A 15265-nucleotide genomic window follows, 5' to 3' on the forward strand; every position below is an offset into this window, starting at 1 on the left:
TGGGCAATCAACCACTCAAGGCACGGTTGTTTGATGTGATAATTTATTAGTTTTTTCCAAACAAACATCATTGCACAACCCAATTTTAGGTTTAAACAGCATAAAGCGGTATCATGCTAATGCTTACAGATGCTTTTGAGTCATTTTCAACTTTAATTTCACCGCATTTACGACATTATTCACTTTCACAGCATTTTTAAAAGCTTTTTCGGATATAAAATGTATCTATTTATGAAAAGATTGGTGGCGCTATTTAGTTACTGGAAATTACTCTTTGAGGCTTTTGATACAAATAATTCCTTTTATTTTTTGACAACATATGTTTATAACATTTCTTTGTTGCTTGTTTGACCTATTCCACCTGTTATAATGGCAGTTTTGATTACCTACCTCTTGCAAATCAAGAAATATGATTTATGATAAATACGCCACGTATAGTTGGCCTTTACTTAATAATGAAGCCAATTCTATATACATCAAACAACTGTTAAGGATCTTCAAATTGAAAAGGCAGTACAGATTCTTATTGATCGTTGAGACACGTTGATGACCAATCACTAATGACCGTGTATGTTGATCCGGATAAGGGCCTATTTGACGCCATGAGGTATACCCGTTTGAACAAGGAATAATGGTTTGTAACACTGGGGATTTGCTGATCTAAACAACTCCCCTCTTTATTAATGTCTTACTGCTGCCCTTTAATAACGGGTAACTATTCCAGAAGTCTGCAGTTAATTTAGAAGTCCTGGGTCCTCAAGTCTTCTGAATGTACGTCCGCAACTACGAAACGGCAATCCATCAAAATAAAGCATTGTTTCGCGATATCTGCCGGGGATACGTATCTGCTGCGCGCAGCCTCATTAATAATATCGAAATATATTACAAACCTCGATACTGTAAGCTTCTCAGATATAGTCAAGAGAGAAAATATCTTAAGTAGTACATCATCTATGAGTATGTCGATAATACACGGTGGCTCATCTTTTGTCGTTGATTTCGTCAATCCACTTCTCCGACTCTTGATTTGGCCCATTTTGTTAATCGCTATATACACGAATAAAAACCCAAACGAGATACAAGAAAGAGAACACGAAAGAGAAACAATGATAAAAGAAAAAAGAAGAAACAAACAAACAAACAAACAGAATAAAGAAAGAAAGAAAGAGAAAGAGAAAGAGAAAGTAGAAAGATAGAATAAACGATATGAATGATGGCAGAAAATAATGAACAAATTTTAGATTTAGATTTGAATTTTATCCCTTTCATAAATATAGTGAAATGACGCTGATCCTTATGGTGGTGATGAATTGATGATGACAGTCATGAAGATGGCGAAACACAGATTATCGCTGGCCAAAGACGACAAATCCATTGGTCCAAGCATGAAGCCTTCATGGTAGGATCAACCATCCTTCATGGTAGGATCAACCATCCTTCATGGTAGGACCAAACATCCATCATGGTAGGAGCATGGAGTGCTTAGCCAATCACAGCCAAGATTTACTTCAGCCAAGCCCAAGCAACCAATCACACGCTTCAGCGTAGTGCTTGACACTACCATGAAGGATATGTCTTCACACTTGGACCAAGCAGTCTTCACATGCACACTTGGACCAACTTTTCTTCATGCTTGGACCGACCATCCTGCATGGTAGGAGCAACCATCCTTCTTGGTAGGAGCAAGCAGTGCTTAGCCAATCACAGCCAAGATTTACTTCAGCCAAGCCCAAGCAGCCAATCACACGCTTCAGCGTAGTGCTTGACACTACCATGAAGGATATGCCTTCACACTTGGACCAAGCAGTCTTCACGTTTGGACCAACATTTTCTTCATGCTTGGACCAACCATCCTTCATGGTAGGAGCAAGCAGTGCTTAGCCAATCACAGCCAAGATTTACTTCAGCCAAGCCCAAGCAGCCAACCACACGCTTCAGCGTAGTGCTTGACACTACCATGAAGGATATGTCTTCACACTTGGACCAAACATGCCGTATAATGTACAAGTAGAAAAAAATGCTCTTAATAAAAGCTTGAATACACAACGTAAATTTTATTACCGATCTTACGTCGTGTTGATTCCCCTGTAAACTCCACTCTACGTAATGTTGATATTGTACACTACTACCAAATTCCATGCATATGCGCTGACTATAAATAATGGGATCTCTATCATATAGCAATATTAAAAAAATGACCCGTTCCAACTTAACCCCGAAACATGTTCGCAGACTTATACTTTAGTGGCCATTAAATGGGTATTTTGCGATTTCAGGTATAATTAGATATACTGGGCGATATCTTTGCCAAGCAGCCGAATGAGCAAGAAAGTTAATATGAACATAGTTACAATAATTTCGCATAACTATCAGAGTATCCTATAGATTGACAAGGTGTGCCAATTTGTCCTTGATTGTAGGTTTCTGATGATGTAAGATTCGAAAGTGTTTGTACAGTAGTATGTGGGGGGGGGGGTTGGCAGTGGATCACGAATTGATAAGGTTATACGAGGTATTGTTGGTCGAAGCAGCCAAAAAACTGGATTTTCATTATCTGAATCAATATATTATTGAAAAATAACACTTTGGTGTTTTGCAAAAGTTCATTCTACAAATCATATACTTTGAAAACTTGCTTAATTTATTGTTGTTAATGAGTTATGTACGTTTTATAAAAGTGTTGTTGTTTCAGCCCTCTTTACAACATAACTCAAGAACCACAGGACCTATAAAAGTATATCTGTACTATTTGAATTCTTCTATACGCTCGCTATGATTTGAGCAATGCAATTTTTGCTAAAGTTCACTACCATTCGCAAGATGCTGTGAACTACATTTTTTTTGCTGCTTCGACCAACAATGCATCGTATACCCTTAAAAGAAACTTACCACAACAATTGGTTTTAAACTAAAGAAGAAAGTGTGGATTATTTGAATATACAATTGACAATTCACTTTTGTTAATCCCCATCAATCGGAGGGCGAATGAAAAAACAATGAAAAATCTATATCATCAAAGTCTCAAAAAGTAAGCTTTTTGACGTGTGTCTTGTTTTGATTTATTATGCGCGTTAACATTAAATCGTCATTGTGGTAGCATTTTAGCCACACAGTTTAAAACTAATTAATGTGTTTGCATCGCCAACAACAACGACTTCAGAAATAATATGCATGTAATAATAATAAAAAATACCTACCAATATGATCATTTGCAGGTACATATATCTAATTATTATCTACATGTGCTGGCTACCCAGCAATCAAACAGGATATATTTTGGGCTTTTGGTTTTGGTAAAACGTTTTAATAACATTAAATGTCGGGTTATATAAAGGTCATGAAAACGTTTTAAAACGTTCAATATATTTTTAATGTTTTCAATATTTCTGCAAACATTTTTTGCCAAATATTTTGTCAACACTTAAATAACGATATGTTAAAATGTTTGCAGTAAGTTATCAAAAATGTTTTTGAATGTTATGAAAACGTTTTATACCCTTTATATAGGCTTATCATTTAAATAACCCGACATTTAAACGTTTTCTGGCAGCCTTTTCTAACCTTTTACGAATGATGTCGAAAACAGTGTGTGTTTCCTGGGTATACTCACATTTTAAAATGTAGCGTAGAATACATTCCACGTTCTGGATAATGAAGAGACGTTGGCACACGTATGCATAAATCCTGACACTATACTAGTAGTAATGACAGTGCTAGTATGATACATCACAACCAATCAATCATGCACAGTATGTATTATCGCGTACGTAAGAAATACAAATTAAGAACTTGTCGAGTATACAGGGCTGCAAAGATGCCGTATTAACAGTGTTTTCCAACAGAGACAGGAGGCGGAACTCCGCATTACACAGTCATCTATTTTCTCGTTTGTCATCTTATGACGTTCAATAGACACTACCATGGCAATATCCACATATTCTACTTTGCCATCATTGCCCATGCGCATTATGATTAAGATAGATGTCGCCGTTTAAGATCGTGCTGCCGGCGACGCCACGCACTGTACTACAATTACAAAAATGCAGATAAAATATTGTAGGTAGGATTTTTGACGGAAGAAAAGAAGTACTTTCACACCTCACAAATACATTGTAAAATCAATAATTAAATGTGATACATAAGCTTTCCAATTCCTGGTTAAACGTTAAGAAAAAAAATTCTAACATAAAAATCATTTTGTGTTGCGGCACCTGATCATAGGCAACAATATGTGATTCTCTGTATATGCGTAATATGTTGCGGGGTGCATGTTTTATAGGTGGGGTGTCCGTTAGTATTCAGCGTGTTTGGAGTGTTTTGGCACTTGATAGTTGAATACAATAATCAAAAAAACATTTCCCACTTAAACAGTAACTAAAAAGGGTAACTTGAGTAATAATTTATAATTATCAATTAAGAAAAGGATAAAACATTAACAAGTTCGTTGCTGTCTTGGTTGTCGATGTCACACGTGTGTGCGAAGATGGAGGGGTATGGGTGTGTGGGGGTGCACCCAAGGAGTTGGTGATGGAGTGTTTGTTTGAGCATTGTATTTGTACGCTGTGTGAAGCGGTGTCGGGTGTGTGCGTCGAGTTCCGGGCGTCGTGTTGGGGTATGTGTGTGTGTGGGGGGGGGGGGGTGGGGGGGTGGAGTGTGTGTGTGTGTGTAAATTTTAAGAAATCGATAAAAACATCACCGACAATCGTGTGAATATCATACATGTGAGACAAAATTGTAAGGTATGTCACCGTCGTGTGAATTGTTTCCAGTATTACTTTAAAATGTTTTATTATTGTCTTGGCGTCATCTGCTCAAGTATATCCCACTCAATATTACAGTAGTAACAATATTCATGTAGTCATCATCCTATATCGTTAGTCTCCAGATGAGAATCCAGATAGAATAAATCTTAAAATGGATACGCTTAAGGGCAATCGATAAATAAAAATTAACATGTACTTGTACATGCCCTTTCAAAACACGGATTCATAACGATCTTTTTCATGTTAGCCCCTGTTGAAAGTAAACATAACCTACACCAACTATATATCATGCGTGAGAAAGGCCAGTACATGCCATATGATAATGTTCTTTGTTTCCGAACTATTATATCTGGTAAGAGCCCATTATGATATCACCAACCAAGTGACAAATTGCAGCTTACAGAAAATGATGTTTTTATTAATTACACTATTCATTAAATGCAAACTTTGGTCACTGTTGTTTGATGTGGTCATTTATTACATTTTCTAACAAAACATTGTGTAATGTTCACTTCTTGACCTGGACAATACCGATAGCTATGACAATAATGTATACATATTATTTTCAGCTATTTTAAAGATAGATTTTCGTTTCTTTATCAACTTAATCATCTTTTTCTGATTTATTATGGTAATTTTTATTCCAGAAACTGTATATATGTGTGCAAAATGAGGGAGCTATTTACATTCATTTTAAATGTTATTTAGCCAAATAATATAAGTAATTAAGTTAACATTTCATTATAAAAAGTTTTTTGAAATTGTCCTTGCTATTTGTTACTACCCCTTGTAATGATGAAAACACGATTTAAAATAAATAGCGCCATCATTGTTCACTTTAAAAAACAACAACTTAGTTTAACATGCCATCAAACAACCGTGTGGTTTCAACCAAAATACACCGGAAGAATGACTTGAACGAAATGCGGATCAATTCTGCATATTCATGGGAAGAATAGCTCAATTGGTGACCATGAGACATAAATTTTGGCCATGCCGTTGTGAAATATGATTCTCATTGTGAGTAAAATCGACAAAAAATAGTAACATCGGCACACCAAATCAAAGTGTAACAGTAAATCGTGCATGCCACTTGTACTAAAACCATACAGACATATTGTCCATTGTGTATGTATACATTATGTCCAACAGCGATTTCTGACCTCTTTTTTTTTAATGAAAAATGTGCAAAATACCGATTGTTTTAGCCCCCAAATTCTTACACAAATAGCCTTATATGACATGTATATACTTATCTGTGACATTTCTCACATATGATAGTTGATGTAGGTCATGTTTACCTTTCAGCAGGGCAGGGCCCCGGGGCAGGGCTGGCCTGAAGAAGAGTTAAACGCATTTGGGCTATTCATGTTGAAAACCATTATACACCCCGGATGGAATATATATGTATGACCGTAATCTTCCACACTGGGACGTGTGACTTTCAAATGGGTTACCTGAATGAGTGACTCCATTTGAAATCTTCACTGCTTGCATGGGATATTAAGGCCCTGTCTTCCATGATGAATAGATTTCAAATGTACAGTTCCAGGTGAAATGGGTTATTTTACGTTGAGCTGAACTGTATTAACTATACTACGACTCGAAATCGACGGAAGCTTCAGTCAGTTACTCTGTGTTATATTACAAAAACTAAGTTTTGTTTCCAAATAATTTACAACGCTATTTCCATCTTAGAAACACCGGCCAAGTTAAAAATGTTCAGTGTCGATTGGTTGTACACTATTTATAAGGAAATCTTAATACTTCAAAAAATTTTTACTATTCTGGCGATTTAATCTGCGAGAATTAGTAGTGTAATTCAATAAACTTATCCTTTTTTTACAAGTTACTCTTATAAATTTCCAACTTTGCTCAGGTTCTTGCGGAATCACCGAACACTTTTATTGGATATCTTAATCCCCATTTTTTTTGGTTAACGTTCACCCGGGAAATGGAAAGCTTACGTTTATTCAATGAAAGCAAAAAGTAAGTGGTTTAACAAACGACGTAGCACTCAAACAAACATTATAACACACCTTATGCACTGACCCACATATAATACACACATTACACACTGACCCACGTATCCATACGCCTAAGGGACTGTGCAATAATTATGAGCCGGGCGGTAAAACTTCCAAACGGCTTGCCCAAAATTGCTTGCTCCCCCTCTCGGCCCGCCAAAAATCGCTTTTGAACATGCCAAATTTTTGGGATCCCAATTTGCAAACCTTAATTGGTCTAGAATCTAGATATATGTTGCGAGCGCAGCGAGCAGGACAATTTGCATATTAAAGCGTTTCCGTACTGTTTTCCTAAGCCTTTTTAGAGCGTTTTATTAAAAAGGCGCCCATGAATGTGTGCCAAAAATCGCTTGCCCCCCCCTCGGCTTCCCAAAATTGCTTGCCCCCCTTTCGGTTCGCCAAATATTTCTTGCCCCCCCCCCCCGATTTTGCCCTCCCCCAGGGCTCATAATTTGTGCACAGCCCCTAATTAAATCTGATACAGTCCTTTGTTTGTTACAAAGTACTTGTTCCAAAAGAGAAGTTGGAAGGCGAGTGCTTTTTGTAGCGAAAATTTGCACTCTTTATAACTGGCCTGGCCAAGTGTCTACTGCAACAAACAAGGTTTTACGTCTATAAGGGAAACCATAAGATTGTTATTACTGGTTCCCCATTGTAGCCTTTGGATTCAGAAACAAGAGATAACTAACCCATGTCTTAACAGAAAAAAGATTTACGGTGTTATCACTTATAGTGGAATCTTTAATATGCTTATTATGATTATACAAAGTATATTAGGAAATATAGAAAATGTAAAAGAATGGACTATTTTATTTATTGAGCTTATGTATGATCTTAGTATACTTTCAGTTTGTTAATGAAGTAAATTTGGGTTCTGTTTAATCGTGCCTCGTATCTTTCACTTAATAATTCAACAACTCTTCCTATACCTTTGTACAGGAGTCAAACATTGTTAATCCGTAATGAATCCACACTTATATAGCGAATAATACGATCGCAACTAATGGAAGCAAGTATACGCGGTATGCGTTAGCGCGTAGAATTGGCCATGCCCGGAACTTGTATGCTCTACATGTTGTTTTCATTATTTTGGAGGAAGCGGCTAAACATTGCCCTTTTATTCTATAGTTCTATTGCTGATATCAACCGAAAAGTGGAAATGACTAAACTGAACCTGCGCGTCTGCGTAGTTTACTTTGCTCGCGAAGTAAACCACGCAGACGGCGTGGACGCATCGTTGTTAAACAGTGATGAACAACGGTGAAGTATGATTTAATCCCAAAATGAACCATTGTGTTGTGCCTTACGTTTATAAGTGCATTAAAATATGTAACATTTCACCATCTATTTCTGATAGTGTAATATAACTTTTTTAGTAAAGCAATGCATGCGTCATACCGCCTGTAGCAGGACTGTCAACATTTGACAAAAAAATGCCCCAGGCAAATGTGGCTACTTATTAAATTACATAGCTACATAATGTAATCTTTATGTATTATAATACACTCATTGACCTATCTGACTTATGTACTACATATTGCCACCTGCTTCTGTGGGAAACTCAGTGACAGATAGTATGAGAGAATGTTTAAGGCAAGGATTTCGTAATAGGTGTATTAAAATGTTGTCCCTTGGCATTGACTCTTATACTATGTATCCTAAAGAGCATTATGCTACTATGGTGTCTGGCATCTGCAAAGATATTTCAGAACTACCGGTCGTTGTAGTTCATCAGTGCACAAAAGATATAGCGTGAACACTAACGGTCAACTAACGGGATATTAACAAAAGTATACACACTGTTGTTAACATTTACACCTTTTTTCTAATTATTTCAATTTTGGCAGAACTTGTAAAAGATGGCACAACCTCATCAAAGAATCTCATTTATGGAAAACTGTAGACTTCTGGAATAGTAACACTTTATTAAAGGACTGCACTAGTCGAGATATTCCGAAAGAGGGGATTGTAGTTGATGCAAATTCGGTGTTACGAATTCTTCAATCGTACACTGATTCCTTATTGAAACGGGTGTACCTCAGGGCATCAAACTTGGCCCTTATGCGATACTTGTCCAACAACTGTCCAAATCTACAAACACTTTCCCTTTTGTCATCAAAACAACATATTCCATATTGTGATGTCGACATTAATGCATATTTCTCCGAGTCAAATTTTGCCCTACCTTTGACACTAGAACACCTACAGTTGTCTTTCTCAGCTGTGATACTGGATTTAAGTGAATCATCTGAGTTCAAGATGTTAACCATGATGCAATTTAAACAAACAGTCTTACCAAACATTATAAAATGTCAAAATTTACGCCACATAACATTGAAAATTTGTAATGGAATATCTGTAGAAGATGTTGAAATATTAACATCTGGATTACCGAAGCTTCAAGAAATCTGGATGCTCATTTTTGTAACTTATCCTGACACTACTGAAACTCTAGAAGAGATCCTTAGACGCATTGTTCATAATCTTCTAGATCTTACAAGTCTACGTTTCATGCCAGTCAATCGTAGCTTCTTCGGCTATGGTGATTATCCACCAAGTTACAATATAGATAATATCTTACAAGATTTAAGCAAGCGATCTGACCTGAGGGAATTGCGCGTCCGAGATGATATGTTCAACCCGGAAGCGTTACTGACGAAATCACGAAAATCATCGCACGAGATCTGCCTAGTCTGAAGATTTTAGAATTGCCTTTTTCTCGACCGTACACAGACAGAGGATTAAAGGCCTTAAATCACCATCCGTTGTTGCAAACGTTGAATGTATTTAGATCCATGTTGGATGTGTCTTTTCAGGCACTTTCGACAGAAGTCATCTTTGATACACTGCTGACGTTACCAAACCTTGAACAAGCAGGAGGTTTACTTTGGCAAAGTATAGATGCTGACTTTCCGCAATTTGTGGAGAAACTACGAGTGACTAAGCCAAATATTCGGATTGAAATGTCATAAACATGCGGCTTTCTCAAACACCATGTTTGTCAACGTACTGAAGTTAAAATGATGACTACTCCAACTTTTTCCTGATTATAGCTGTTTCTGCTGTTAGTCTTGCCTTTAATTCACATTCTACTTGAAGACTCAGAGATAAATCCTTAAGTCTGCATGAAATGCTGAATTTCTTTCGTAAATTAATACAGGAATTGACCACGAAGTCTTTTGAAATGATCTGTCTGCTCAACTGTCTTCTATCATGCAAAAGGACTACAATGTTGATCTGCTGCTCAAGGACTTCAACACATCGTTAGACTTTTAGCATTTTCGTATAATATTATATTTTAAGAACCAAAATCCTGTTATACCACCCCGCTGATCTCTTACCTGCATTGGCTTCCTATGGGAGATGGCATTAAATTCAAAACTCACCTCTGTTTGCACAAGTTATTGAATATACTCTTACACACATAAATGTAGTATTTTACACTCAAGAATAAGTATGTCAAAGACATATTATCGAGCACCCCAAAATCAATGGTTGAAATATCAAAGCCAATATCATCTTTAATTCCCAATAGTGTTAATTATATCTTTCCAAAGGGGTTTGATTGATTATCTCACAATCACAAAACATGGGTTATTGTTTCAGGCATCTTATTGCAAAATGCACAATCTGGAGAACCCATCCTTTTAATTTTGAACAAGAAATCAAGAATAATTGGAAATAAAATGAGTGAAATCGAGAATCAATTGAACATTTAAAATTACGAAGATGAATTTGATCATATTCAAAGTCCTCGGGGTCAAGTTTTTCAGGAATACATCCGCAATCATGATAGAATACGCATATCGAAGAGTCTTTGGAGCTTGGAAAAGGTTATCAAACAGCCTATCAAAAATCTCCACACTGGAAATTTCAATGTTTGGATTATCGAGCCATGAAGAGGGAACATTTTTCATTAAAAAAATAAATTTCTTCCTGTCACTATTTAAAATATCAAAATCGAGAATTAATTCTTCAAAATAATTTAGAGTTTAGTAAATCATCTACAAAAAATACCTTTATCACACTAGGTCTTCAAAATAAAAGTACTGTTTAGATTTTGAACGTATATATCCATTAAAGTACAAAGATTGGCAAACACCAAGATCAGAAAAGGGAAAAGTTTCATAGAAATGAGAAAATTGTCAATTCTCATCGTCATGCGAAACCAGGTATCAAATAAATTGATAAAGGCGTTGGCTCTTATTAAAGTTGTCCATTGTTATGCAAATAAGATAGTTTACTCTTCGTAGCTTTTACACTGAGATTTGCTGAGGGGCTTGCTCCTTGTTAATTATGCTAAAACCTTCACAGGTTTAAATTTCAATGTTCCTCATCCACAAATGTTGTTGATTGTCATAGTACTATTTTATTACAATCAACATCTCCTACTTAAAGCCTTAATGTACGACTTCCGTCAAATTTTAATTTTCTTATTCTTTATTCAAAATGTTGAAATAATATTAGTAATAACTGCCGGGAAGGGTTGCTGTCCATTTTAAGCTGGAATAACAAGGTAAAGTGAAAGAAACCCCACTGGTTATTTTGGCCATTTAACATGCAGTTCTATGGCATAATTTTTAAATTATGATAATATGTCAAACTTTGCTCTGTTGACCTACATAGACAACAAATTTGGCCGATTCTATATTCTATTTAGGTACAAGTTGGGACATGTGTGAACATCACAAATATGCTAAAACATCAAGTTTGAAAAAAAATCAACCAATTTCATATTATAAGTTCGTACATTATGGCTTTAACCTGACCATATCTCAAAGTTGTATGAAATCAGGTAAACTTTCTGACTTTGTGAGTTTGAAAGGGTTCCAGTTTTATGATAATATTCATTGATCTCTGTCTCTAATGCAATGCAAAGCTTAGGGTCGACAAAATGCGTAATTATCTTGCTTAAGGATAAGAATTAACTTTGAATTTGAGAATATAATCTGATCTTGGATCAGGCCATCAAGAAGATCCCTCAGAGGTTTAGCTCATCTTCGACCTGTGACACAACATCCGCTTCACAGGTCAACGAACTCTGCATCCGAGATAGGATGTGAAATATTGCCACTTATAAAAAGTAAATCCAGTAGATCAGATCATATTCTCAAGCTCATATTCATTAATACCTGGATGAATTATAATTTTGACAGGCGTATAATAAGGAGAAAGATAAAATTTGAAGTATAGAATAGACATTTGTCATGCTTGTTAGGAGTGAATTTTCCATGTTTTGCAATCAATTATGATATGTTTAAAGTGCTTTTTGAAAAGTCCATGATCGCGTGTGATATCTCTTTACCCTCTCATTTGGATCTGAACTCCAAATATATTTTTGTCACCACATAAAATTATTTCAATAACGGCATTATTCTGTATTCAGGTAACTTATATGTTACGCATGTGCCCCTTCAAATTTGTCTGTTTCTCTGTAGTACTTTCTGATTTTCCTTCAGTCTAGTATTCAATTTTCGGCCGGCCTCTCCCACCTGTGCGTACTACTCCAAGCCCTCTACACTGTTGGTAAAACCTTTTTTACACTGAAAATGATAACATCGCCCTCTACTCTTAAGTATTATACATGTACAAGGGGCGGTTATTGTGTTCTAGGGAGTTTTCCTCCAAACAAAATTGCTAAAATAAAGCTAATCATATATTTATAAAAGATATATAAAATGTTACATTGTCAGGCACGTATTCAACCAGCCTTGGTGTTCCCTCATTGAGAAATTGGCTCCTGATAGGGACTTGAGAGCTTATTTTAAACATGATTGTTAATTTTGTGTTCCATTTTTTCAGACAATGTCAAATCACAGTGAAAATTTAAATACCGCTTCAACTTTGTGAACTTTGTGAACTATGATTTTTTTTGTTGTTATTTTGTGACAAAACTGTAAATTTTGACAATTTTGCACACTTTTGTCACCACATAAAATTATTTCAATAACGGAATTATTCTATATTGAGGTAATTTCTATATTTATAAATACGTATTTTATACGTATGTGACGTATGGGCCCCTTCCAATTTTTCGGTTTCTTTCTAGAACTTTCTGATGCTCCTTCAGTCCAGTGTTAAATTATTTTCGGCCGGCCTCTCCCACCTGTGCGTACTACTCTTAGCCCTCTACACTGTTGGTTAAAGTGGTTTTACACTGAAAATGATAACATCGCATTCTACTCTTTTAAGGCAGCTGTGTACTCTCAGACATGCATGTAGTAAAAGTGCCATAACTTTGTAATTATACACGCAAGACATATAAAAGTATACATTTTTATAAAGGCAACACATCAATGAATCTTAATATAAATACAGATTTGGTGTAAAAACAACAATTATAAAGAAAATCACAAAAAAGTGAGTTTTTGGCAATTTTTGTTCGGTACATCATAACAAAAAAACACTCTTTCCAAAAATTTTGTTTTGTTTTTTTCTTAATCTTGAGACACCATTCCAAAAACAGTTTTTTTAGTTTTTTGATATTGGCCTTATTTTTTGAGATATTGACCCATAAGGCATCAAAATGAACTTTTTAAAATTCACAAACGGCTACTTGCACAAAATGACGCCTAAAATCAGAAATAGACCAAAATATAAAAAAATGAGAAAACTGTTTCTTAAGTCGATCATGCTTTTTACAATGATCATATTTGCTTACCTATAGATGCTGTATTTATTGAGTTATCGTGTACCTAAATCGTCATTTTACCGAGAAAATGAACATTGAAATAAAGGGCGTTGAAGTTTAAAGTGGTCACATTTTGCACTTTGCACAATTTCACATTTTGCTAAGAGAATGCGGCAGTTCTCGTTTTTCTACCTTACATTACGTGAACATCGGGTAAATCCACAGCCCCTTGAGAAGTTTGGGCGAAATCTATTCATATCTTGATGTTTAAATCGGGGAAAGAACTTGAAAAATTCACATTTTATCAGCTAAAACGGAGCCATTTGACCGCTAGGTTTTTATGAAATCAGTGCTTCCGTGGTGCTTCCATAAGATGCGCCGCGCATGCAGAGAAGCGTTGCGTATGCGTAGCGTATCTGTGCGTTAACAAATTGCGCGTCTACAAAACACGATGCGTTGTTGCGCGCGTATACCCCGATGGTACAACAAAGATTTTCTTTCCTTTTAAATTGCGGAAACGAGTGAAATAGTGAAATAAAATCCCTAAAATAGAGCAATTGGAGTTAACAAATCGGAATTATCTTTCCTTGTATTTATAAAAAACATAACAAAGTAAATACATTTCAAAAAAGCTCAATTTCGCGAAAGAAACAATGTCTAGAGTACACAGCCGCGTTAAGAGTATAAAAGTATCCCCTTGTTGAGAAATTTGCTCCTGCTAGGGACTTGACAGCTCATTTTAAACATGATTGTTAATTTTTTGTTTCATTTTTTCAGACAATGTCAAATCACATTGAAAACAGAAACACTATTTACATACCGTTATAATTTTTTTGTTATTTTGCGACAAAACTGTAAATTTTGACAATTTTGCACCGTTTTTAAAAAACACTAATTTCGCTCATGTCGAGGGTTGACAAACAGAAGGCCTTAACTCTAAAAGTGCCTTTTTGAGAAAAATTAGTAAAAATAATATTTTGCATTGAAATGTGACCAAGTATTATTGTGTTATAGATGCAATGGGAAGTTGATTGAGTTAAGGCTTTATGATTTTAAGAATCTGTGGGTATTACATATTATTTTGGTACCAAAATCTCAAAAGTGAGTTAAGGCCTTCTGTTTGTCAACCCTCGATGTACAATAAATCAAATCCCATTGATTTTACGTTTTCTTGAATTAAGGGGGTACTACATTTTTTTGCGGGTTTTTTGCATTTTGTGAAGAAATTCGAAAAAAATGGACAAAGTGGTATGCAAAACGAAGGGGCAAATCTTCTCGTTCTATTGGTGGCATCAATATTAATGTAGCTTATATGCTTTTTAGGTATAAGCCAAAGTACGTCAGGCGACATTCATAACCAGGAGTATATCTTGAATTTCAGAATTGCTACCGTTAATCCGTTCACACACACATATTTAGCACCAATGTCCGGCTCTAAAAGTATTAAAATTATTTTTTGGGGGAAATTCACTAATTATACACAGCTTTGAAAACACAAATATGCATCAATTTCATGTTATCAATGAAATTAAACGTATGTTTCCCCTTCCAGTTGACAATGATATGCAAAATTTGTGTTCGCTAGCCAGCACATCTGTTTCAGGTTTGAAACAGTAAAATATGAATGATAATATTATGGTTGGTTTTTAGTAATAGGCGATTTTTAGGGCCGCCATCTGACAATGTCTGAGTAAAACACCAACACTGAATTATAATGTAAAACGCTACATGATCACATGTGTTTGGGACAAACACGTTAATTTGTGGCAACTTGTTGCACAAAATCAACTAAAGTGGGAACGTTGACAGTGTATGTTGGAGCATAATTAATATGCCACCGAGTT

Source organism: Amphiura filiformis, chromosome 7, assembly GCF_039555335.1.
Source record: "Amphiura filiformis chromosome 7, Afil_fr2py, whole genome shotgun sequence".
Lineage (NCBI taxonomy): Eukaryota > Metazoa > Echinodermata > Ophiuroidea > Amphilepidida > Amphiuridae > Amphiura > Amphiura filiformis.